Source organism: Lathyrus oleraceus, chromosome 6 (genome assembly GCF_024323335.1).
Source record: "Lathyrus oleraceus cultivar Zhongwan6 chromosome 6, CAAS_Psat_ZW6_1.0, whole genome shotgun sequence".
Classification (NCBI taxonomy): Eukaryota; Viridiplantae; Streptophyta; class Magnoliopsida; order Fabales; family Fabaceae; genus Lathyrus; species Lathyrus oleraceus.
The window spans coordinates 228,690,346-228,714,768 of record NC_066584.1 but is presented as its reverse complement, the minus strand read 5'-3'; positions in this window follow the sequence as shown (position 1 = coordinate 228,714,768).

Sequence of the window (24,423 nt, the reverse complement as noted above, 5' to 3'; positions counted from 1 at the left end):
CTTTCAAAAAGCCAAAAATAACTAACTCATTCAAACCATTTTAGGCCTTTGTGCCTTCCAAACATATTTTTTGTTAAAACCAACATACTCACTTTGAAATTTCTAGCACAAACTACAAGGTTTTTATCCCTCATTTTTATGTTGGTACGTAGGCACAAGACCGAAGGTCTTGTCAAACACAAAAATATAATTAATGAATTCTTTTCTCATCCCTCCATTCTATTTGCTTGTAAAGATCACTTTGTACAAAATACATATGCACACAAAAAGGGCTCCCTAGGAGTACCTAGGACACTTTCGGTGCTAACACCTTCCCTCTGTGTAACCAACCCCCTTACGTGTGATCTCTGATTTTTATTAGTTTTTATTTGAAAACTTCTTACTATTTGGGTTTTGTTCGCATTTTTTCCCTTCTCCCTTGGAAACAATAAAATCGCGGTGGCGACTCTTGTTGATTGATCTTTAGCTTGTCAATAGCTTAATGATCATGAATTTCCCGCTACAGGTAGTTAAGGATGTTGAGGAATAGAGTAGTTGAAGTCGTCTAAATCTATAGGAACTTCTATACTATTTGCTTTTCTTCTTTTCTCATTTAAATGAGGCTTTTTTAGTTATTTTTCCATTGATCTCTTTTACTGACAGAGTTATCCTGTGTCTTTTTACTTCAGTTTAAATTATTCCATCTGTGAGGTTTAATATTTGAGAATAACGTCTTGAATAATGATGGATATACCCTTTTTTAGGTGATACAAAGGAAGGCGGACAGGTTGAGTTCTTTAAAGGTTTTAAAGAATCCACATTCCATGAAATCTTATGTATCTAGAGTGTGAATTCTCACAAGGGATCAATCATAAAACTCTTGGAAAAATCTTACTTCTTGTTGTTTGGTGGTGAGGAATTCAGAGAAAGAGTTGTTGGAGAAGTTTAGCTTTTGGGGAGCCATGATGATTTTAAGAGAACAATCTCACACTCGCAGGATTTGAATGAAATATGCAGTACAAAAGAGTGAAGGATGAATACTTATGTATAGCGTTCCATCTAATGATTTAATCGTGTATTTTTGGCAAGAAATTAGTGTAGATTGTAGTGATTGAAAAACAAATCAAAATATTTCCAAATTGAGTGTACTAATCGATTGGCTAATGGCTTCAATTGATTGGTTAGTTAGATCCCAGGATTTTGTGCTTTCATCATCAATGTTATGATTTGATTTGTTTTGAGGGAAAGTTTAGCTTGTATATCATGTAAAAATAAGTGCACCAAGTTTCTCCAATCGATTACCATAGTTCTAATAGATTGGGCTTTCGTTGTTCAGCCTCCTTGGTGAATTTTTGGGCCTTGTGATATATTTAATTACTTTTATGCCCCTCACTCAATCTTATTGCACCTCCTTTCTATAAAACACTTGGAAACTCATCTTTTTGGTTAGTGAAAATATTTTATTGAGATTAGAAAAATTAAAATCACTATTTTAAGGATTAATTTGAGTTTTCTGATCGTTTCAACCTTATAATAGTGTACTACCTTTCATATCAAAAGGATTTGATAAAAATGTCCCTTAAAAGGAAACACACCAAACATATTATGGTGTGTCCTTCTCTTCACATCGTTTCATGAGAGAGTTGGTATAAATAATCAAATGAATATGTCCATTACAAAGATATTCACTCAACTGGTCACTAAGGATCATAAACCTTTAGATGTTCTCAATAGCACTTGCTTTGATCACAATAATTGATATTTTCCATCATTGTAGATTCTTGCATCAAGGACTTCATATATATTGTATACTTAGAAGTATACTTTTGTTTTGCACAACTCTATGGATAACCATTGGAACTCTGAGCTGAAAAGCATACCTCCAAAACAATAAGGTTTCACCTTTGGCGTCCACATCTTCTTGAGCCCAGGTGCATTAGTTCCAGAAGATCTAAAGTTATTACCTTTAGATCTTTTCAATTTTTGAAAAAATAAAGGCTCTAAATTGTCAATTCTTTTACATGTGTTCATTTATAAACTGGATGATCTTTTTTTTATGATCTATAGATTTACTAGATTTTCTATCCTTTTCAAATCCCAGATCATTCTTATTTAAGGAAGGTATATGACTTGATATGATCAATTCAAGCATCTCTTTCCCTTGAATAGACTTGCATATGGTCTCACACAAACCAACTACTTCCTTTTTCAGGGAGACACACTTCTCACATGTTTATTTTAAATTTTTGATCTTTGTTATTTCTATCATGAATGTTTTAATGATTCCTTCAAGACATCTTACAGAATCTTAAGACTTATGTTTCATTTTCTCGGTTTATCATTTTCTTTAACTAACTGACCACTTATTCTAAAATATTACGTGTGAGAATATTTAGTTGCCATAACAGTATCTACCTTGTAGGATGGATTGCCTTAAGCAAACTCCATCTTCTTTATTGGAAGAAGGTTCTTTTATATTTCTCCATGAGGTTGATGTTTATCCTCCTCTTCTTCATTCTAATATTGAAGATACTTCTTCTTCTTCATTGTTTCTTGAACATGAGGTTCTTTCATTTGATGTTGAATCTTCTAAAGATCGTGCAACTACTGAGTATGTTCTTTCGAAGGATTCTACTGGATTTGTATGATAGGAGTATTATGAATTTGATGATTCTTCGGTTTTTGTTTCTTCATTTTTAATTAATTGAAACGGTTCATTAAATTTCTCTATGATGTCCTTCTTTCTTGATTTTTCATGAAATTCGTGAAGGCTCCCATTTTTTAATTTAAGGATTGGATTAAACTTACAATTCTTAACTCTTAGAGATTGGTTAGTGATGAATGTTCCAATATAATTTCTAATATTTTTAAACTTTGAAAAGCATCTAAGAGTAGGTTAAACTCTCGAACCCGCTTATATAAGGAAATATGAAGTTTATAACTAACTTCAAACTAAACTGCAAAGTGATTAGTGGAGAGTCTTCCTCCCAACCAGTGAATCAAAGCGATTAGTCTCCTTTCCACAAGAATTTTGGAGCGGTAGTCTTCAAGCTTCAAACAAAATTTCAGAGCTTTCAGTCAGGGTTGAGCTCACGAACCTAAACTTTGGTTTTTTACCAAGCTGACCTATAACCTGTGAGATTTTACCACTAGGATGATCTCGAACCAAAACAAGCTTTTAACACCAGGCTATGATTTAACCTAAACTTGGTTTTATCACGGGCCAACCAAGAACCTATAAGATTTTATCACGGGATAATCTTGAACCTTTGGAATGGGGGGGGGGATGAATTTTGGGTTGCAGAAAAAACATAGGTTTGAAAAACTTATAGAATTAAAATAAGAAACAGAAAACATTTTTGAGTTATGGAATGGAAAAATAAAAATGCAGAAAATAAATTGCGGGAATGTATAAAGTTAAGGGAAAAGAGGAACACCGAGATTTATATAGGTTTAATATAAAACGACTTAGTCATATCCTTAATAATTGATCTTGAGAGTAGGTTAAACTCTCGAACCCCCTTATATAAGGAAAAATGAAGTTTATAACTAACTTCAAACTAAACTGCAAACTGATTAGTGGAGATTCTTCCTCCCAAATGGTGAATCAAAGTGATTAGTCTCCTTTCCAGAAGACTTTTGGAGCGGTAAGTCTTCAAGCTTCAAACAAAGTTTCAGAGCTTTCAATCAAGGTTGACCTCACAACCCTAAACTTTGATTTTTTTACCAAGCTGACCTATAACTTGTGAGATTTTACCACCAGGATGATCTTGAACCCAAACAAGCTTTTAACACCAGGCTATGCTTTAACCTAAACTTGGTTTTATCACGGGTCAACCAAGAACCTATGACATTTTATCACGGAATAATCTTGAACCTTTGAAAGCTAGATTACCAAATCTCAAACCTATGTTTTTTTAGGGTTTAGATTTGAACCCAAACGAAAAACCCCTAAGTGGATAATCAAAACTACCCTTCTAGAAAAGCACTTAGGCTAAATTCTTATTGAAAGAAAGTAAACAAAAGAAGTTTTAGAGAGAGGGAGAGAGAGAAAGAGAGAGAGAGAGAGAGAGAGAGAGAGAGAGTGTTGAGAAATGAAATCGCATATTTGGATGTTTTTAAAAGTTGGAAGGGACCTTTATTTATAGGCTAGAGGTTGGCACAAAAAAGGAAAAGGTTTTATGGCCTTTTATGACTTGCCTATTGATTGGAAACATAAACCAATCAATTGTTTGCCTTCAAATTAATCAATTAGTTTTCTCAAAAAGGAAGGAAATATATTTAGACATTACTAGTCATTAAGGCACTGTCCTAATCGATTAGGGCGCATTTTTGAAATTCTCCAATCGATTTCCATAATGTTTCAATCAATTGGCAAGAGAAAAATCTTGCCCATGTATTTTCTGACAGTTCCTAACTTGTTTGACACAACTTCAAGGAATTTTTTAAAACTTTATGCTTTTACGAGAAAGCCCTTATGCTTTACAATGTATTCCCTCAGGCTAATCGAGGTAGGGCTTTCATATACTTCAAGACTTGTTAGATGCTTCATACTCATAGACACTTGCTTGAGTTTACTTTGAAATGAGTTTTGTGTTATATCCCATTTAGTTGCCATCATCATATAGTCATGTCGATCAAACCCTAATACTTTGGTATTCATCTTTAATCGCTTTATGCTTAAATTAATTTGTTGCTTACCAAAGGATAATTGTAATCATGAAAATTAGTTGTCCATATTAACTGCTTTACGCTTTAAGCTAATTTTCCTTCTGTTTTATAACCCCCTCTAAGAGATGCATTATCATCATCAAAAGGGAAAGAATGTGGATTTATGTGCTTGTAGTATGTTCCAAAGTGGTGAAGATTATTGATAGTAAACTTGCAATCAATTGTTTGGTTTTATTGATGACAACACCTAATATATACTGATTATTGTGAAATCTTTATCTCTTGAAGATAGCTTAAGTGGTCGAAGATGCTCTACCTCAAAAGTCAAGCTATCTCTTTGAAGTCAACTATGTCAACCAACGATTTTCAAGTGAATATTTCTGTTTCAAGTTTCTTCGAAGGTTTGATCTCCTAACTCTCTGATGAAGGTAATCAACTTGATTATATCTCAATTCTAATCAAGCTAGCACTACTACGGAAAACACATGTCACACTGGTTGGAAAAGGGATACCACCACTTTGGACCAACCGCTGTGAGGTAAGGTGTGATTGTATATATGAAGCTTTCAACCACGGTTGTGCGTACGTGAATATAAGTCAAGTAGCACACTACCTATCACAACGATTACTTTAAATAACTGTTGTTGTATGTCTCACCCTATCACAACAGTTACTTTAAACAACCGTTGTTGTATGTCTTTTAATAAAATAAAATAAAATGTAGCAATAGAACAACAACAACTATAACAACAACAGAAAGAACAAGAGGAACAAAAACAAGAACAACAAGAAATATAATAAGAATAAAAAAAAAGAACAACAACAAAAATAACAACAAGAACAAGAACAAGAACAAGAACAAGAACAAGAGCAAGAACAAGAACAACAACAACAACAACAACAACGAACAACAACAATAAGAACAATAACAACAAGAGTAACAATAAAACAACAATAACAACAAAAACAAAAAAAGAACAACAACAACTAGAATTGCTAACTTAAATCTATGTTTTCCTTGTCTCATTCAAGTTGGAGAAGAGGTGATGGAGTTCTGAAATTTGTTAATGAAAGAAATGATGTTTTTGAGTTTTGTTTATAGAAGAAATGATGTTTTCGAGTTAGGTTTAATGGAGAAATAGAGATTCATAAATGGAAGAAGATGTTTGGAGGTAGAACATGAAGTTCGTCTAAGTTGGAAGTTTATCTAAGTTTTAGGTTTCACGCGGATCACTAATGATAATGTCTTAAGCACTGATACTCACAAAATGGTGACGATAAATTTTTGTTTAAGATCGATGAAGAAAACCAATAAACACACTTACTTTAATAAATAAATAAAATTATATCTATCACAACAGTTACTTTAAACAACTATTGTTGCATGTCTCAACCTATAACAACAATTACTTTAAACAACTGTTATTGCATGTCATTTAATAAATAAATAAAAATAAAACTGTAAGTGTTAGGATTCAAACTCATGACCAGGAGGCACTTTTCACGAAGGTTGGAAGTTCCAACCATGGTGAAAATTGGCTTAAAAATAAATAAAAACAAAATTGTAGGTGTAAAATGGGTGTTACAAAATGTCTATTTTGTAGTAATGTATAAGATTCAAAGTTCTTGTGTGATGCTAAATTCAAAGATAAAGAAGCCAAGACTTGAAGCTTCATAGTTATGAAAGAGAGGAAGTGTGAAAGCTCGTTAGGTCATGTTTGTCTAAGTGACAAGTGTATTGTAAATTTACAAAGGAATTTATGAATGACTAAGACAAAAATCACACACACACACACATACACACACACACACATACATATATACACACACACATACACATACACACACACACGCGCCCACACTTACACACGTACACACACACACACACACACACACACACCACACACACACACACACACACACACACACACTTACAAATACACACATGATGACAGTCCATCATTGCATGAATTTAGTCGAAGAATCATATCAAAATAAGTGAAAGATGAGCAAAAAGCAAGAAGAAAGACCAAAGAATTAGGAAAATATAGCTAAGTGTGAAGATTGTAGACTTAGTGAAAATTTGGGTGAAAAGGGGAGCAAAACAAGTGCAACTTTGGGAAAAATCGCATGCACCATCACGCGGGCGATATGGTCTTAAAAACTGTATCACGTGTGCGATACAAGTCCTCACACGCACGATGGTCCCTTTTTCCGGGTTTTTTCTGATACATCTTATCCATTCTGAGCTCTTTTTAAGGGGAATTGTTTCCTTTGATAAGGGTTACGAAAATTGGAGAGCAAAGCACGATTTTAAGAGCATCAAAGGAGATTTTTAGGGCATTTGAAACCATTAGAGGCCATTACTTTATTGGAATTCATATGCTATTTTCATCTATCAATTATGATATTGTAATCCGAATTATGAGTAGCTAAGCTCCTCTAGGTTAGGTTGTGTATGATTAACCTTTTTCAATATTGTTGGGTAATATGTTAATTTGACTTTGTATGAACCTTTTGATCTATAATGTCATTCAATTTCTTATTGTTATTGATGCTCTTTATGTGAGATACTTTTTTAATTTGATTTGGGGCACATAGGGAATACTGACCCTTAGCCTATGTGTTGGACTTAGGGAAATTGTTGTACTTATGCTGGTTGAATAAGAATAGGAGACCCTGAGTAGTGGTATAGGGAATTAACGTTCCATGTATCGCCTAACCCTGCTTACGTTGGCAGACTAGGGATAGAAAGCTTCGAGTAGTGGTTAGTGAGTTATTTCATGACTGATCAGTTATAACGATTGTGTTAATTCATCATGGGGATATAGTGATAAGATAATTCATACAAGGAATCAAACATCAGTAATAGAGAATTAGGGAATTCTAAACACAACCTGACTTCTTTCGTAATTTTGTTTAAACTCTTATTTACTTTTCACATTGCAACTCGAAAATCCCCCCAATTTACTAGTTTTTATACATTGCACACAATTTGTCTTGTTAGAAGCAGTCCCTGTGGATTTGATCTTTTTTATTATTGCGACATTATCGATACATTTTCCGAGAAGTCATCAAGTTTTTGGCGCCGATGCTGAGGACTATTGATATTTCAACAAGGAGAAGTTTGTGCAACGTTTTAATTTTAGTCTTTTTTATTTTTGTTTTAGTTTCTTAATAACATTATTTGATCCAAAAATTAAAAGAATCACACGTGCTATTAGAATAGAATTCAGGGAAGCAAATATATCTTAAGGTGTCTTAGTTGAAGATAAACCATTGATTTCTTCTTACTCTGAAGAAGAATCCATCATGGCAGCTATACAACCTCTAACTATGGGGGATTACTGTAAAAGAATCAATGAAAAACATGTTTCGAGAGGGTTTGTACTGGCACACATTGCTAACTTTGATATTAAGAATTCTGAACTTTAAGGTTTAAGAGAAAATCCGTTCGACATGAATGCGATTAGAGACCCGTGGAAGCATCTTGCACGCTTCTACGAAACAACTTCAATGTGCAAACCAACTGATGCCACTGAAGACTAAGTTAAATTGAGTTTGTTTGGGTTCTCATTGATTGGAAGGGCGAAATATTGGTTACATTGCCTTCCAAATGGAACAATTCGGACTTCAAAGGAATTGGAGGACAAATTCCTAAAAAGATTTTTCACTACTACTCAGTTTACCGAGCGCCGAGCAGAAATTGTGACTTTTGAGCACCAGGAAACTACGTCACTTTATGACTCTTGGGAAAGATTCAAACTTTTGTTATGCAAATGCCTGAATCACAATATGAATAATATGGAGCAGATGCAAAATTTCATTAAAGGCCTCAAGAGTCAAACACATATATTATTGGATGTTTCTACGGGAGGTATCATCTAATCAATGACCACCAGACCACAAGTAAAGGACCTTATGGAAAATATGTGTATGAATGAGTATCGTTCAAAAAGAGAAAGGTCGGTAAAGATTGAAACTGTGGGCACGTCTGATGGTATGTTAGCTATTGATACCCATACTGCTCTTTTAGCTCAGATTGAATTGTTAAATAAAAAGTTAGCTGAAAATAACTTAGGTAAAGCTAACATGAGCCAGGTACAAGCACTTAGGTGTGATTTTTATGGAGTAGAACGTGCAAACGTAAGGTTCTCTTTGGAAGGGCCAAGTGAAGAAGTCCATGTTGCAAATTTTCAGAAGAACAACCCGTATTCCAACACATACAATCCGGGTTGGAAGGATCACCCAAATTTCCATTGGAGCAATAATCAAAATGCAAATGTCAACCAAGGTATGCAACAAGGCCAACAAGATCCATTTAAAAAGGAAATCATCACAGTTAGATGAGACCTTGCGTAATTTCATTAAATCCACTAAAACTAGTTTTGATCAGGTGAATAAGAACCATGAAATAATGAGTAGAAACCATGATGCGTCAATCAAGAATCTGGAGATACATATTGGTCAGTTATCCAGACAAATAGCTACTTTTCCAAGCTCAAGTGGAGGATTTACAGGTAACATTGTAGATAATCCTAAGAATGAATCATGCAAGGTTATGGAAACAGTTTTTGGGGTGATTACTAAAAAGGTGAAGCTAAAATAGTTAAAGAGGATGTGATTGAGAGAAAAAAGATGGATTTGAAAAAGAGGAAAGTGGAAATCAAGGTGACCAAGAGGAAAGAGGAGTCACAATTGATCAACTTATAGATAACAACTCTCCTTGGATGAGAACAAAGAAGAAAGTCTTGAGTGAGCCAAATCCAGAATTACCGATTACATAAAACTACCATACTCCATCATTAAGAAGAAATTGGTACATGAGGATGAGGCTAGAATGTTTGAAAAATTTAAAGAAATGTTAACAAAACTTCAGGTAAGTATCTTGTTCCATGAAATTTTAGAATTAATTTTCATGTTTGCTAAGTTTATGCAGGCACTGTGAAGGGTGGAAAGCAGAAGTTGACTCAAGAATGGGTAAACATGACAGAGAAAGAGGAGATGGCAAAACCTTAGGCATTGCCACCAAAGATGAAGGATCCAGGAAAGTTCACCATCGCTTGTACCATGGGTGGGGTGAAAATATCACATTTTTTATGTGACTTAGGGTCGAGCATCAATGTCATGTCGCTGAAAAAAATTAAGGAATTGAAGATATGAGAGATCATATCAAGCAACATGACGCTCACTTTAGCTAATTCATCTATGACACATCCGCTAGGTATTGTACAAGATGTGTTAGTTCATGTCGATGGTCTGACCTTCCCTATGGACTTTGTGGTGATTGACATGAAAGGAGATTCCGGAAGGTCAGTTATTCTCGAGCACCCATTCTTGACAATCGGAAAAGCAAAAATAGACGTGGAGATAGGTAAACTGGTTTTGAAATTGAACAAGGAGAAAATGGTGTTTAATGCATATGAGTGGACACCATCTATGGAGGATCTAGATCCATGCTATCAATTAGAAGAAAAAGATAGTAAAGTTCATAAAGGAATGACAACAAGATCTCTTACCGGCATGAGGGTATCCCTTGCGCCAGACGTATTTTAAGAATGGGATGTAAAGCTGATGACGGAAAAGAAGCGTTGGATGGGAGGAAACCCATCAGTTATAACAGTTTTTTTTGTGCAAAATTTCCTTTATTTTAATTCGAGACCTTCCAAAAAGGAAATTAGCTACTTGAGCATAACCCTTCCATGACAATCTATGCTTTCCTTAATGAACAAGTTTGTAGCTGTGTTTTTTTTTTCAGATTTGCGAGTTTAGCACTTTAGCATTGAACGGATGAGCTAAAAGAAACTTGGTCATCACAATAGCAACTAGCAACTTGAAAGAGAATGATGAGAAAAGAATCAACGAACTTGTACTCAACCTAAAGATACCTCATCTAGTAAGGTTTGAGCTAAATAAATTCCATTGTTCACTTTTCTTTCTTTATGAGTGTATCCATGCATTATTATGTTATTTGGTTTGATCTATTTCTGATTAAATTCATCTGGTTTGACTGAAACACACTAAGGTAGTTTTTTGTTTATAACTTTGAGCCTTTTTAAACCACCATACAGTAATAGGTATATCCATTTCTAACTACTTTGAGCTTTAGCATTTCTTTTGGTCACGTAGGCTAAAATTCTTAGCCATATGAATTGAAAGATATTTTATTTCCACCCTCTATTTGGAGTTAAGTAGAAGTATAGTTCCTAACGTGTATGAAAAATATTAAGTTTGGGGTTTCTCTTGGAAGTGAGCAAAGTTTTAAGTTTTGGGGTAGTAGAGAATATTGGCCAAAATTTCAAAATTTCAAAATTTCAGAGAAAAAAAGTAGTGGAAAAAGACACTTCTTCAAAAAAAGAGAAAAGACAAAAATGAAAGTAGAAGAAGGACCAAAAATCTCTAGTACCGACAAAAAGTAACAAAGGGTATGATGGTAGAAGGAGAACTAGGCACCTAACTTTAAAGGTTTAAACCTACTTTTCCAAAAATATCCTACCCAAACATATGCCAAGTTACAACCTGAAAAGTCCTTTAATGTGTGTGTTGTGATTTCTGTGATCAACTATATTAGAACATGATCAAGCTAAGCATAGTTGATTTTTCATGTTGAAGCTAGAACGATGGTCAAGTAAAAGAAATATTTAACTTGGTGATGTTTAATTGTTATTGTGCGACTTGTTTTTAGTTTAAATGTGCAGTTGCAGGCGAGTTAGTTGAGGACAAGCAACAATTCATGTTTAGGATTGTGATGGAAGTCTGTCATTGCATGAATTTAGTCAAAGAATCGGATCGAAACAAGTGAAAGATAAGCCAAAATGAAGAAGAAATGCCAAATAATGAGGAAAAAATAGCTAAGTGTGAAGATTGTGGACTTAGTGAAAAATTGGGTGAAAAGGGAGAAAAAAGAGTGTGGCTTCGGGATAAATCACATGCACCATCACGCGTGATAAGGCCTTAAAAGTTGCATCACGCACGCGATAGTCCCTTTTCAAGGCTTTTTCTGACGCAACTGATTCATTCTCAACTCTTTTTAAGGGGAATTTTTGCACTTTAATAAGGGTTACAGAAATTGGAGAACAAAGGAGATTTTTAGAGCATTTGAAGCTATTGAAGGCCATTACTTTAAGGGAACTCTTATGTTATTTTCATCTATCAATTGTGGTATTGTAATCTGAATTATGAGTAGTTAAGCTCCTCTAGACTAGGTTGTATGTGATGAAACTTTTTCAATATTGTTGGGTAATATGTTAATTTTGAATTTGTGCGAATCTTTTCATCTATAATTCCATTCAATTGCTTATCATTTTTAATACTTTTTATGTGAGATACTCTTTTAAATTTATTTTGGGCACATAGGGAATACTGACCCTTAGCCTGTGTCTTAGACCTAGGGAAATTGTTGTACTTACGCTGGTTGAATAGGGATAGGAGACCTCGAGTAGTGGCATATGGAATTAACATTATGTGTATCACCTAACCCTGCTTAGACGGACAAACTAGGGATAGAAAGCTCCAAGTAGTGGTTAGTGAGTTGTTTCGTGAGGGATCGATTACAACGATTTTGTTAATTCTTTATGGGGTTATAGTGATAAGATCATTCATACAAGGAATCAAACATCAACAATAGAGAGTTAGGGGATTCTAAACACAACATGACTGCTTTCGTAATTCTGTTTAAACTCTTATTTACTTTTCGCATTGTAACTCAACCCCACACCTAATTTACTAGTTTTTATACATTGCACACATTTTATCTTATTAGAAGAAGACCCTGTGGATTTCACCTTTTTTATTACTGCCAAATTATCGATACAATTGCCAAGAAGTTATCAACACACACAGGCACACACACACACACACACACACACACATGCACATGCATGCACACACACACACACCACATACACACACACACACATATACACACACACATACACACATAGTATAGCGACAATGACTCGAATCGTCTCTCAAGGATTCTTGTTTATTATTAACCAAAGGTAAATCGATTTAGGGGGGGTTGGATTCAGGATCGATTAAGGGAAAAAAGCGATTATTAAATAAGTGATTATTGAAATAAGCTGTTATGAAATAGGTGATTATAAAACAAACGGATTCACTATGTCAGGTTCAACTTATCATCGATTGCTACAACTACGGATTCTATCCTATTTGAACACAATATCATTCAACAAGCGTGATCGACACTATAAGGTATATATTCTTATTGTCGGATTAAGTATACGGTTATAGATATCGCAAATTTAACGGTTAAGCAAAGTTGAATTACGATCAAAAGTCAAGAACATATATCATTCAAATTTAACCAACAATATTACATGGAAATCGGATTAAGCAAACAACAATCATATAATATTATTGAAAGGAATAGAATTCTAATTGCAATTATAACAATCTCAAAGTAGTGAACCTGAATACAGCAAATCCGTCCGAAAAGATTAGTTCTCCATTACGGTTCTTTCAAGCGTAAGAAAAATAATTTGTCAATAGTAAAAAACGTGAACAATGTTTTCGTCTGCTAGGTATTAGGGGAAAACGAAGGCAATCCGTTTACAACCCAACTAGGTCAAATACATAACCCAGGCCCAAAACTAACGACCCAAAACTAAAATAAAACTAATGCTGCAGCTTCAAACGAAATTCTGGAAAATAAGAGCTCGGAATCTGATTCCAATTCCAACTCAAAAGTTGTAGCTCTCTCTCTTAGCTTTCCGGCGATTATTAGAACGCGTCAATCGGATTCCCGAAGCTCTAGTTATGATTGTTTTAGTGCAGAGTGTTAAAGCTGAAAATTAAATACGAAAATTAAGTAACAATAAAAATAAACTAAAATATAAAAACATTATAAAACATAAAAGTAAGAAAAGGAAATCAAAGAAATGTTAGAACAAACATAGGAGAATATGCATTAAAATGCACTGATCAAATTCCCCCACACTTGAACTTTTGCACTCCGAGCAAAATCAAAACACAAGAAACACACAACATCAGTTACTCATTGCAGGCTACAAACTCTTCCTTGATTAAGATATCATCGATAGGTACTAATCATGCACACTAAGGATATCGTAGGAACACTAATCCACAATTATGCAGTCATAAGCCTCCTGAACACACAATCCATTCATAATCATGTCATTATGCCAAAGCCTAACTTACTCAGTCTCCTTTTTACTCTTTTTCATTCTTGCACAATCACATTAAGCCCGTTATCTCCATACACTCATAGTAAGGCAACCGGTTAGTGACTTTGATCCTTTTTACACGGGGTTATGGTACAAAAGTTGGTAACCCCTTATTTACCCAATTGCAGTTGTGGGGGATCAGACTGTAATCCGCTCTACCAAGTCCAGCACCAGAAACCTCTGAACCAACCAACAATAGGTAATTATTATGTTTTATTTTTGTAGGTTCCACAACCGTTGGGTTAAGTGACCGGGTGAGGGCCACCCAACTTAGAATGTGCATTCCCTAATTTATTTATTTTTCAAAAGAAACTTGGATCACTCACTTATTTTCATCGGCTTCCTTACGTAGAGCATGAGTGAGATGGTGCCGACTGCAAAGATAAACTACTCAAGAGCTATAAGAGAATGAAAATTCAAGGCTATGTCATAACAAGTATTTAAAACAATTTCCATACTCAGGAGACTTACGGTTTTAAGACGATACCGATCTTGTGAACTTTTCCCAAGTCTCCACAACTAACCTCAGATTAATCTATAGCCTAGAACTTTCAAAAAGATGCATTCTTTTTTTAATTTTTTTTTCTATAATTGAAAACAAAACAATGAAACAAAAGCAAAGAAAACAAAACAAAAAGGGAATTCCCTCCCCCACACTTAAAACAAGCATTATCCTCAATGAAAGGATATAGTTATTGAAGTTGAGAGAAAGGAATAAGAACTCCCTGATCAAGTTGCAGTGTAGTTGGGTGCTTCCAAAGAAATATCTTTTATGCTTGCATTGTCAGGCGTTGAACTCTCATGAAATAGCTTTAGGTGCTGCCCATTGACCTTGAAAACTTTGTCAGTACCTGCACTTTTAATTTCTACTGCACCATGAGGGAAAACGTTAGTAATGACAAAAGGGTCAATCCATTTAGATCGAAGTTCCCCAGCCATAAGCTTAAGGTGGGAATTAAACAGTAAAACCTGTTGGCCTACAAAGATTTCCTTCCTAGCAATCATCTTATCATGGAAGTGCTTAGTTTTCTCTTTATAAATCCTAGAGCTTTCATAAGCCTCTCTAGCCTAAGCTCTTCAAGCTATTGTAATTGGAGTTTTCTTTCAATACCTGCTTGTTGCATCTCCAAATTACAACTTTTCACCGCCCAATAGGCACGGTGTTCTATCTCTCCAAGAAGGTGACATGCCTTACCAAAAACAAGTCGATAAGGAGACATCCCAATGGGTGTCTTGAAAGCTGTTCTTTGAGCCCAAAGTGCGTCTTCTAGACGGCGGCTCCAGTCCTTCCTGTTTGGTTGCCCCATTTTCTCTAAAACCTGTTTGATCTCTCTGTTGGAGATCTCAGCTTGCCCATTTGTTTGTGGGTGATATGCAGTAGAAATTATGTGCACAACTCCATACTTCTGGAGCAAAGCTTCCATGGTGCGGTTACAGAAATGAGTGCCTTGGTCACTTATGATAGCTCGCGGTATTCCAAACTTGTAAAAGATATTAGACCTGACAAAATCTGCAAAAACTCTATAATCATTAGTCCTAGTGGGGATAGCTTATACCCACTTTGAAACATAATCAACAGCAAGTAAAGTGTACAAAAAACCAAATGATATAGGAAAGGGATCCATGAAGTCGATTCCCCATACATCAAATACCTCATAGAAAAGCATAGGTTGTTGAGGCATTTCACTCTTATGAGTGACATTTGTACCTTCTATCTGGCACTCTTTACATGTGCGGTAAACCTCATAGGTATCTTTAAAAATAGTGGGCCAATAAAAACCCGAGTCTAGGACTTTTCTTGCAGTCCTTTGAGGACCAAAATGTCTGCTGACTTGAGATGCATGAGAAAAATTCAAAATGGATGCAAGCTCATAATCGGGGACACATCTCCTGATTACCTGATCACTACCAAACTTCCAAAGATATGGATCATTCCAAACATAATATTTGGCATCACTCTTGAGTTTGTGGATTTGTGTCCTGGATGCACCTGTAGGAAAAACACCAACGACAAGATAATTAACAATATCAGCAAACCAAGGAGTAATACCATGCACAAGTAAAAGCTTCTCATCAGGAAAGTCATTCTGGATGGGAAAAGGATCTTCATCTCTCTCTATTCTGTTCAAGAGCTCAGCCACTAAGTTCTCAGCTCCATTTTTGTCTTTAATCTCTACATTAAACTCTTGGAGCAATAACATCCACCGAATTAATCTCGATTTTGCTTCTGGCTTCTTCAACAAGTACTTTAAGGATGCATGGTCAGTAAAAACAACAACCTTGGAACCTAGCAAGTATGATCTGAATTTATCAAGAGCAAAAACAATAGCTAGAAGTTCTTTTTCAGTGGTGGTGTAATTTGACTGTGCAGAATCTAAAGTCCTAGAAGCATAGTAAATAACATGGGCAACCTTGTCAACTCTTTATGCAAGGACAACCCCAACAACATAATTAGAAGCATCATACATAATCTCAAAAGGGAGGGTCCAGTCGGGAGGCTGGATGATGGGAGCGGAGGTCAATGCTTTCTTCAAGAAGTCAAACGCTTGTTTTCATTTGTCATCGAAACTGAAAATGACGTCATTCTTCAACAAGTTTGATAGTGGAAGAGCTATCTTGCTGAAGTCCTTGATGAAACGCCTGTAAAAACCTTCATGACCAAGAAAAGAATGAATCTCGCGAATGTAAGAAGGGTAAGGCAATGTAGAAATTACAGCAATCTTAGCAGGGTTAACAAAATTTTTTTTCCAGAAATTATGTGACTAAGAACAATTCCCTGCTCAACCATAAAATGACATTTTTCATTATTTAAAACAAGGTCAATCTCGATGCATATCTCTAAAACCATATTCAAACTTTTCAAGCATGCATCAAAAGGCGAACCATAAACAGTAAAGTCATCCATAAACACTTCCATGCAATTTTCAATAAACTCTGAGAAAATACTAATCATGCATCGCTGGAAAGTGCCAGGAGCATTGCACAGACCAAAAGGCACCCTCCTGTAAGCAAATGTACCTAATGGGCATGTGAAAGTGGTCTTTATTTGATCTTCAGGTGCAATATGAATCTGAAAGTAACCTGAAAAACCATCAAGAAAACAATAATGTGATTTACCAGCTAGCCGTTCAAGCATTTGGTCAATGAATGGTAAAGGAAAGTGATCCTTTCCGGTAGCTTGGTTCAACCTCTTGTAATCAATACAAACTCTCTAGCTATTCTGAACTCTAGTGGGAACAAGTTCATTCTTTTCATTTTTCTCCACTGTGAGTCCAGACTTCTTAGGTACAACCTGCACTGGGCTTACCCATTTACTATCAGAGATAGGATAAATGATACCTGCTTGCAAGAGTTTGGTTACCTCTTTCTTTACCACATCAAGAATCAAAGGATTAAGCCTCCTTTGGGGTTGCCTTACCGTTTTAGCACCGTCCTCAAGTAAAATCCTGTGCATACACATGGAAGGACTAATAACTGGGATGTCAGCTAATGTCCAGCCAATTTCCTTCTTGTGCTTCTTCAAAACCTGCAAAAGCTTATTTTCTTGATCGGAATCAAGGTTAGAAGAAATAATAACAAGGAGTTTTTCATCACTCTCCAAATAAGTGTATTTCAGATTATCCGGGAGTTATTTCAGCTCTAAGGACGGGGGTTGCTCGATGGATGGGGCGTTTGGGGCAGCCGGGATGTCGAGAGCATCAGCTGCATAAACAACTTCGTTTATAACAACTTCACCTGTAGGAAACATGTCACCCTGTAAGGCAGCATCAATCTCAGCACATGCAACACAAATGTTAGTGTCAGTACAATCAGCACATGAGCAAACATCATCAAATCCAAGTAAGGATGGAAAATCCAGTGAAAACAATTCATAATAAGTTTCATGGCATCGAAGATGTTAAATTTTACGACAATGTCACCAAATTCCATGGACATGGTTCCATCGTCAACATCAATTTTTGTCTTCGCCGTTTTCATGAACGGTCTGCCTAAAATGATGGGAGCCCTGCTTGACTTAGTTTCTCCTTCCATGTCCAGGATGTAAAAATCTGCAGGAAAAATCAAATCGTTAACTTGAATAAGGACATCTTCCACTATACCAGCAGGGAGGGCATTGCTCCTGTTCGCCAACTGAACGATTAAACCTGCATGCTGCAAAGGACCAAGACAAAGGTTATTATAAATAGAAGTAGGCATAACATTAATGCCCGCTCCCAAATCAAGCATGCAATTATCGAATTTCTTATCTCCGATGGTACAAGGAATAGTAAAAGTTCTCGGGTCCTTGCACTTTTGTGGCAAGACCTGAGAGATGGCTGAAACATTTTGCTCGCCTGTAACTTTTTCAGAATGGGGCTTGGGCTGAATAAAAGCATAAATATTTCTTCCCAAGTTAACTCTCTCACCACCTTTCATCCTCCTCTTGTTTGTACACAAATATTTCAAAAACTTTGCATACTTAGGAACCTACTTAATGACATCAAGAAGCGAAATGTTTACCGCAACCTTTCTAAAATCATCCAAGATCTCCCTCTCTTTGTCTCCTTCCTCAATTCTTTTATTTTTCAGAACTCTATGTGGAAAGGGGACTGGTGATACATATTCTTTTTCTTTATTCTTTCAGTTTCTACCACAACAGAAGAAGGTGAAGAAAGTTCAGATGTTACCTCAAGAATTTTTTTATTTTTTTGGCCTCTATGAAAATAGTAAAAAATTCATTAAAAATAGAAAAAAGGGTTTTTTGGCGATTTGAGGCTGGAATCCTGTAACTACTCTGTACTATGGGACAAAAGATCGGGTGAATTTTCTACTCCTAATAGACGGAACAGATTTTCAATCGGACTCAATTTTTCCAAAAACTGAATTTTTTGACTCTAGATGCGAATTGGCCAAAACCGAGTTATTTTGAAAATGTAGTATAGCGACAATGACTCGAATCGTCTCTCAAGGATTCTTGATTATTACTAACCAAAGGTAAATCGATTTAGGGGGGGTTGGATTCAGGATCAATTAAGGAAAAAAGGTGATTATTAAATAAGTGATTATTGAAATAAGCTGTCATGAAATAGGTGATTCTAAAACAAACTAATTCACTGTGTCAGGTTCAACTTATCATTGATTTCTACAACTACGGCTTCTATCCTATTTGAACACAATATCATTCAACAAGCGTGATCGACAATGTAAGGTATATATTCTTATTGCCGGATTAAGCATACGGTTATAGAAATCGCAAATTTAACGGTTAAGTAGAGTTGAATTGCGATCAAAAGTCAAGAACATATATCATTCAAATTTAACCAACAATATTACATGGAAATCGGATTAAGCAAACAACAATCATATAATATTATTGAAAGGAATAGAATTCTAATTGCAATTATAACAATCTCAAAGTAGTGAACCTGAATACAGCAAATCCGCCCGGAAAGACTAGTTCTCCATTACGATTCTTTCAAGCGTAAGAAAAATAATTCGTCAATAGTAAAAAATGTGAATAATGTTTTTGGCTGCTAGGTATTAGGGGAAAACCAAGGCAATCCGTTTACAACCCAACTGGATCAAACACATAACCCAGGCCCAAAACTAACGACCCAAAACTAAAATAAAACTAATGTTGCAGCTTCAAACGAAATTCTGGAAAATAAAAGCTCCAAATATGACTTCGACTCCAACATGAAAGTTGTAGCACTTTCTCTTAGTTTTCTGGCGATTATTATAATGTCTCAATCGGATCCCTGGAGCTCCGGTTATGATCGTTTTAGTACAGACTATTAAAGCTGAAAATTAAATACGAAAATCAAATAACAATAAAAATAAACTAAAATATAAAAATATTATAAAACATAAAAGTAAGCAAAGTAAATCAAAGAAATGCTTAAGAACAAACATAGGAGAATGTGCATTAAAATGCACTGATCACATGGTTATCCTAATATCAACAAACCTAATCCATCTAGTAGTAGTGCCACTGATTCCAAACTAAATCCTTCATCAGAAACTACTCCCCCTAGTCTTACCCAAGAGAATTATGATGAGCTCATTTTCTTGTTACAACAAGCAAACTTGATTCCTTCAGCGGGATATCATTTTGGTTTAAGCACCAACCATCACAACACATCCATGTCTGCTCATATTGATTATTCATCAGATGAGTCTCACCAGCCAGGTATTCCTATAGTTATAACTTGTTCCATAAGTAACAATAATAAAGTTTGGCTTCTTGACTCGGGAGCAAATGACCATATTTGTTTCTCTCGATCTTGCTTTACCTCTTTCTATCATATTAAACCTATCAAGTTTCACTTGCCAAATGGCAATTCAGTTTTAGTTTATTATGCTAGTAATGTACAATTCTCACCTTCATTATATATCACATGTGTTCTTTTCTCACCAGAATTTCGATTGAATCTTATTTCTATCTCCAAATTGTGTAAATCTTTATCTTTCCAAGTCATATTTAGCATTAACTCATGTCTTTTGCAGGACTTGAAGACATCTCAGATGATTGGTTTGGATGACTTAGTGATTAGACTGTACCAGTTACAAGTGAATACCAACACCATCACCCAATGTAACCAACCCTTCTTAAATGTCTCTCATTGTAATATGCCCATTCCCTCTTCTTCCTTATGGCATTTTAGGCTTGGCCACTTATATAGGAATAGATTGATGAACATGACACAATTGTACCCTAACATTTCTCATAGTAATAAGTCCAATATTTGTGATATTTACCATTTTCTAAACAAAAGAAACAACCTTTCAAAACTAGTAGATCACATGCTCAAACTAAATATGAACTATTGTTCTTTGACATTTAGGGACCTATCTCAACTCAATTAGTTCATGGCCATAAATATTTTCTCACGATTCTTGATTACCATAGTAGATTCACTTGGATTATATGCTTATAAACCAAAGTTAAAGTTGTAACACATGTTAAAACTTTCATTGCCAGGATTGAAACTCAACACAAAACAACCCCAAAAACTGTAAGGTTAGATAATGGACAAGAGCTCCTCCTTACCCAATTTTACAATTCTAAATGCATACAACACCAAAGTTCATGTGTGGAAACACCACAACAAAATGTCCATGATGAAAGAAAACACCAACATATCCTTAATATAGGAAGGACCCTTCTTTACCAATCCAAACTTCCAAAACAATTTTGGTCATATGCCCTCCAACAGGATGTCTTTGTTATGAATAGAATTACATCTCCTTTACTTAACAAAAAATCACCTTACCATATTTTGTAAGATAGCATAACTGATAATCAATACTTCAAGGTTTCTGGTTTCCTAGCCTATGCTAATACACTTCAAGCCAATAGATCAAAATTGGACCCAAGAGCTAGAAACGGTGTTTTCTTGGGATACAAGGAAGACATAAAAGGAAGCATCCTTCTTGATTTAAACACAAAAGAAATTTTTACAACTATTGAATCCCAATTGGATGTACTAATGCGAGCTAAGCAACTACCTCTGTTTGCTCTGGATTTGTTTTGAACTTTATCGCTAAGTAACTCACCTATCTCTATCTTGATTTAGTATGTTGTTTCAATCAAAATGAACATTCATTTTTTTCATTGTTTTTAAACTTCTCTTTATTATGTTTTTCTTTGAAAAATTAGGCAGAATAATATCCCTCTCCAAGACTCTGTCTGAATCACATTACTTTGAACCTTTAGGTAAGTTAATCCCAAATTCCACCTCTATAAGAAAGTTAGGGTTTCAGATTATGATTTATTGTATTTTGATATAGTAATTTTTTAAAGTTATTTGTTTCAGAATTTATAAACCCTAAGCGACTAATGAAGCGCAAGTGGATGTGCTACTGTGAGTTGTTTGCCTGTCTGATGTTTGACATAATTTCTTTGAAGTTATATATTATACATGTAAATGTGTCTTCTCATTTGATGTTTGACATAATTTCTTTAAAGCTCTCCATGAACATCATTGAATGTGTCTTTTACTAGACAATTTGGTCCTCTAATGTGTTGTGTCAGTTAGTTTGGTCCTTACATGTGTTTTAAGTTTATCAGTTTGGTCCATGATATTTATGTATCGCAATAGTATCATAAAGAACATGAGACTTTTAGATCATAAAACATGTACACAAAGAAATTGGAAATTACAAAATAGTTATGGCTAAGGATAGATAATAATAAGATGGCATGAGAAACGTATAGTCGTCATACCCCAAAATTCACCCTACCCCCATACAACTTTCATTTAATCCATCACCCTACCCCCATATAACTTTCATTTGATCCATGTCCCTATTACCCCTACATACATTCATTGTTCCATCACCATAATTGCATTAACATCCAAAAATCAAAGGCATGTTGCATGGGCTCAAGGCATGGCGTTCATACCTGAGAAAACACCAACAAAACAGGAAAAAATCATTTTTTGGACACTGTAATCGATTACCCTAATCATGGTAATCGATTACCTGGCTAAAAATCAGGCTCCCAGGCCATTTTTTTGTGTGTAATCGATTACCTTAATCATGGTAATCGATTACATCTGCGAAGACAGCAACAATAACTCTGTTTTTCTACACACAGTGACTTTTTATTTTACCACCTTTCCCACTTGCTTTCCCTATAAATAGGGGCACTATTTCCCCTCATTTTTCATGATTTCTAGCCCCCAAAAGTTTTGTTCAAGTACCATTCACTCTCCTCTCAAAACCTAGGCCAAAACAAAAAAACATTCTCTCCCAAAAAGTCACCCCACCAACTTTTTTTCCACTTCACATTTTTTTCCAAAACTTCCCACTCTCTAACACTTACAAATCATCCTCTTCACTAAGCTTCCACCCTAAATACTTTCACCCCAAATCCCTTGCTTCACATTCAAGCTCAACACCTTTTCAACCTAGCTTTTCACATCTTTGGGTAATGATTTTAGCTTAAATTTTGACAACTTTTTGGTTCTATTTTGTGTTGAAAAATGGTTGTTTGTTCTTGGTTGATCTTTTGAGAAAGTTTAGATTCAAGCTTGCAAAAATGTTTAACTTTGGTTTACACACTTTTTTTTTAGATTTCTTGCTCTTACTACCTTTTTATTCACCTTTTTTACTCTTGCTTTATGTTTGTTATCATTTTCTTTTATTGTGGACTTGTTGTTGTATTTGTTTGGTTGATGAGGTCTATTAGATCATGGCCATGGTTGTCTAGAGTTGATTAAATCTTCAATGTTTCAAACCTATTAATGGTTGATCAATAGATCATTCATGATACTTTGAGGCATTGATATATTGCCTCTGTTTCAACCATATTTGAGTCATTTGATGCATAGATGAAACCATGTCTTTACATTAACTTACTAATCCATTTACTTATTGTTACTAACCACTAACTACTAACTCCTAACATTTATATTATTTCACTTTAATTTCTTGTAATTTATTTTATTTTTCATTTTATTTCATTTACTTTATGTTTATGTTCATTATCAACTAACTCCTAACATTTACATTATTGCACTTTACTTCCTTGCAATTTATTTTAGTGTTCACTTTATTTCAAGCACCTTATGTTTATGTTCATTGTTATCTAAATATATCATTTACATTATGCTAATTTATTTACTATCTTACTATCTTGATAAATAAAAAAGGAGTAAAAAATAAAATAAAGCGAATAAATCATAATCTTTTAAAATATTGATAGATGGACTTAGGGTTGCATAACTTTCTTTGTTACAAATCTATTGCTAGTTGATTTTTTAATCATCTTCAATACTTTGCATCAATGATAAGCTATCCCTTAATGTGTCATATTTTGAGTCTTTTTGACCTATGAAAAATAGTCCTAAAAAATGTTCATTTTATACATATTACTAACCACTAATTTTACTTCACTAACTTTGGTTATCATTAACCTTTGTTATTGTGATTTTGTTACCATTAACTTGTATTTTATTTTGTCATTTACATTCATTAACCATTATTATTGTGATATTTTTATTCTTTATCTTGTAATTTACTTTTATGTCATTACCTTGTAATTTACATCCAAGTACTCATTACCATCATCATTGTACAAATTCATCATGCATGTTTATTTACTTGTTATTTACTTTATTATCATCATACATTAAAAACAACAAAAACATGATAAAATGATAAGACCAAAAATATTCACTTCACTCTTAATCAACTTGGAGTTAGAGGATTTCATTTTAGGACCTTTACTTGGAGGCCTTTTCATTATTCTTTGTGATACTTTGTAAACGCTTGGATTTACATCCGTAACTTACATTGCATGTTGTAAGAATGACATTATGGCATCACCTTAGGGGGGCATGTTTGTAACACCATTATTCTTTGTTTAGCTTATGTCACTTTTGCACACAAAAGACTTTCTCTGGGGATCCCTTACAACGAGACCCTTTCTTTCCTTGTTGGTTACTTTGCATTCATGTTGAATAAGCCAAAATTCATAATCAAATAAACAAACCCTTGATTCAACGTCAAGTGGCATTTTCATAATCAAATTCAATACACTTAATAATTACGATTGTTATTGTGCGCCACGAGCCTTAAG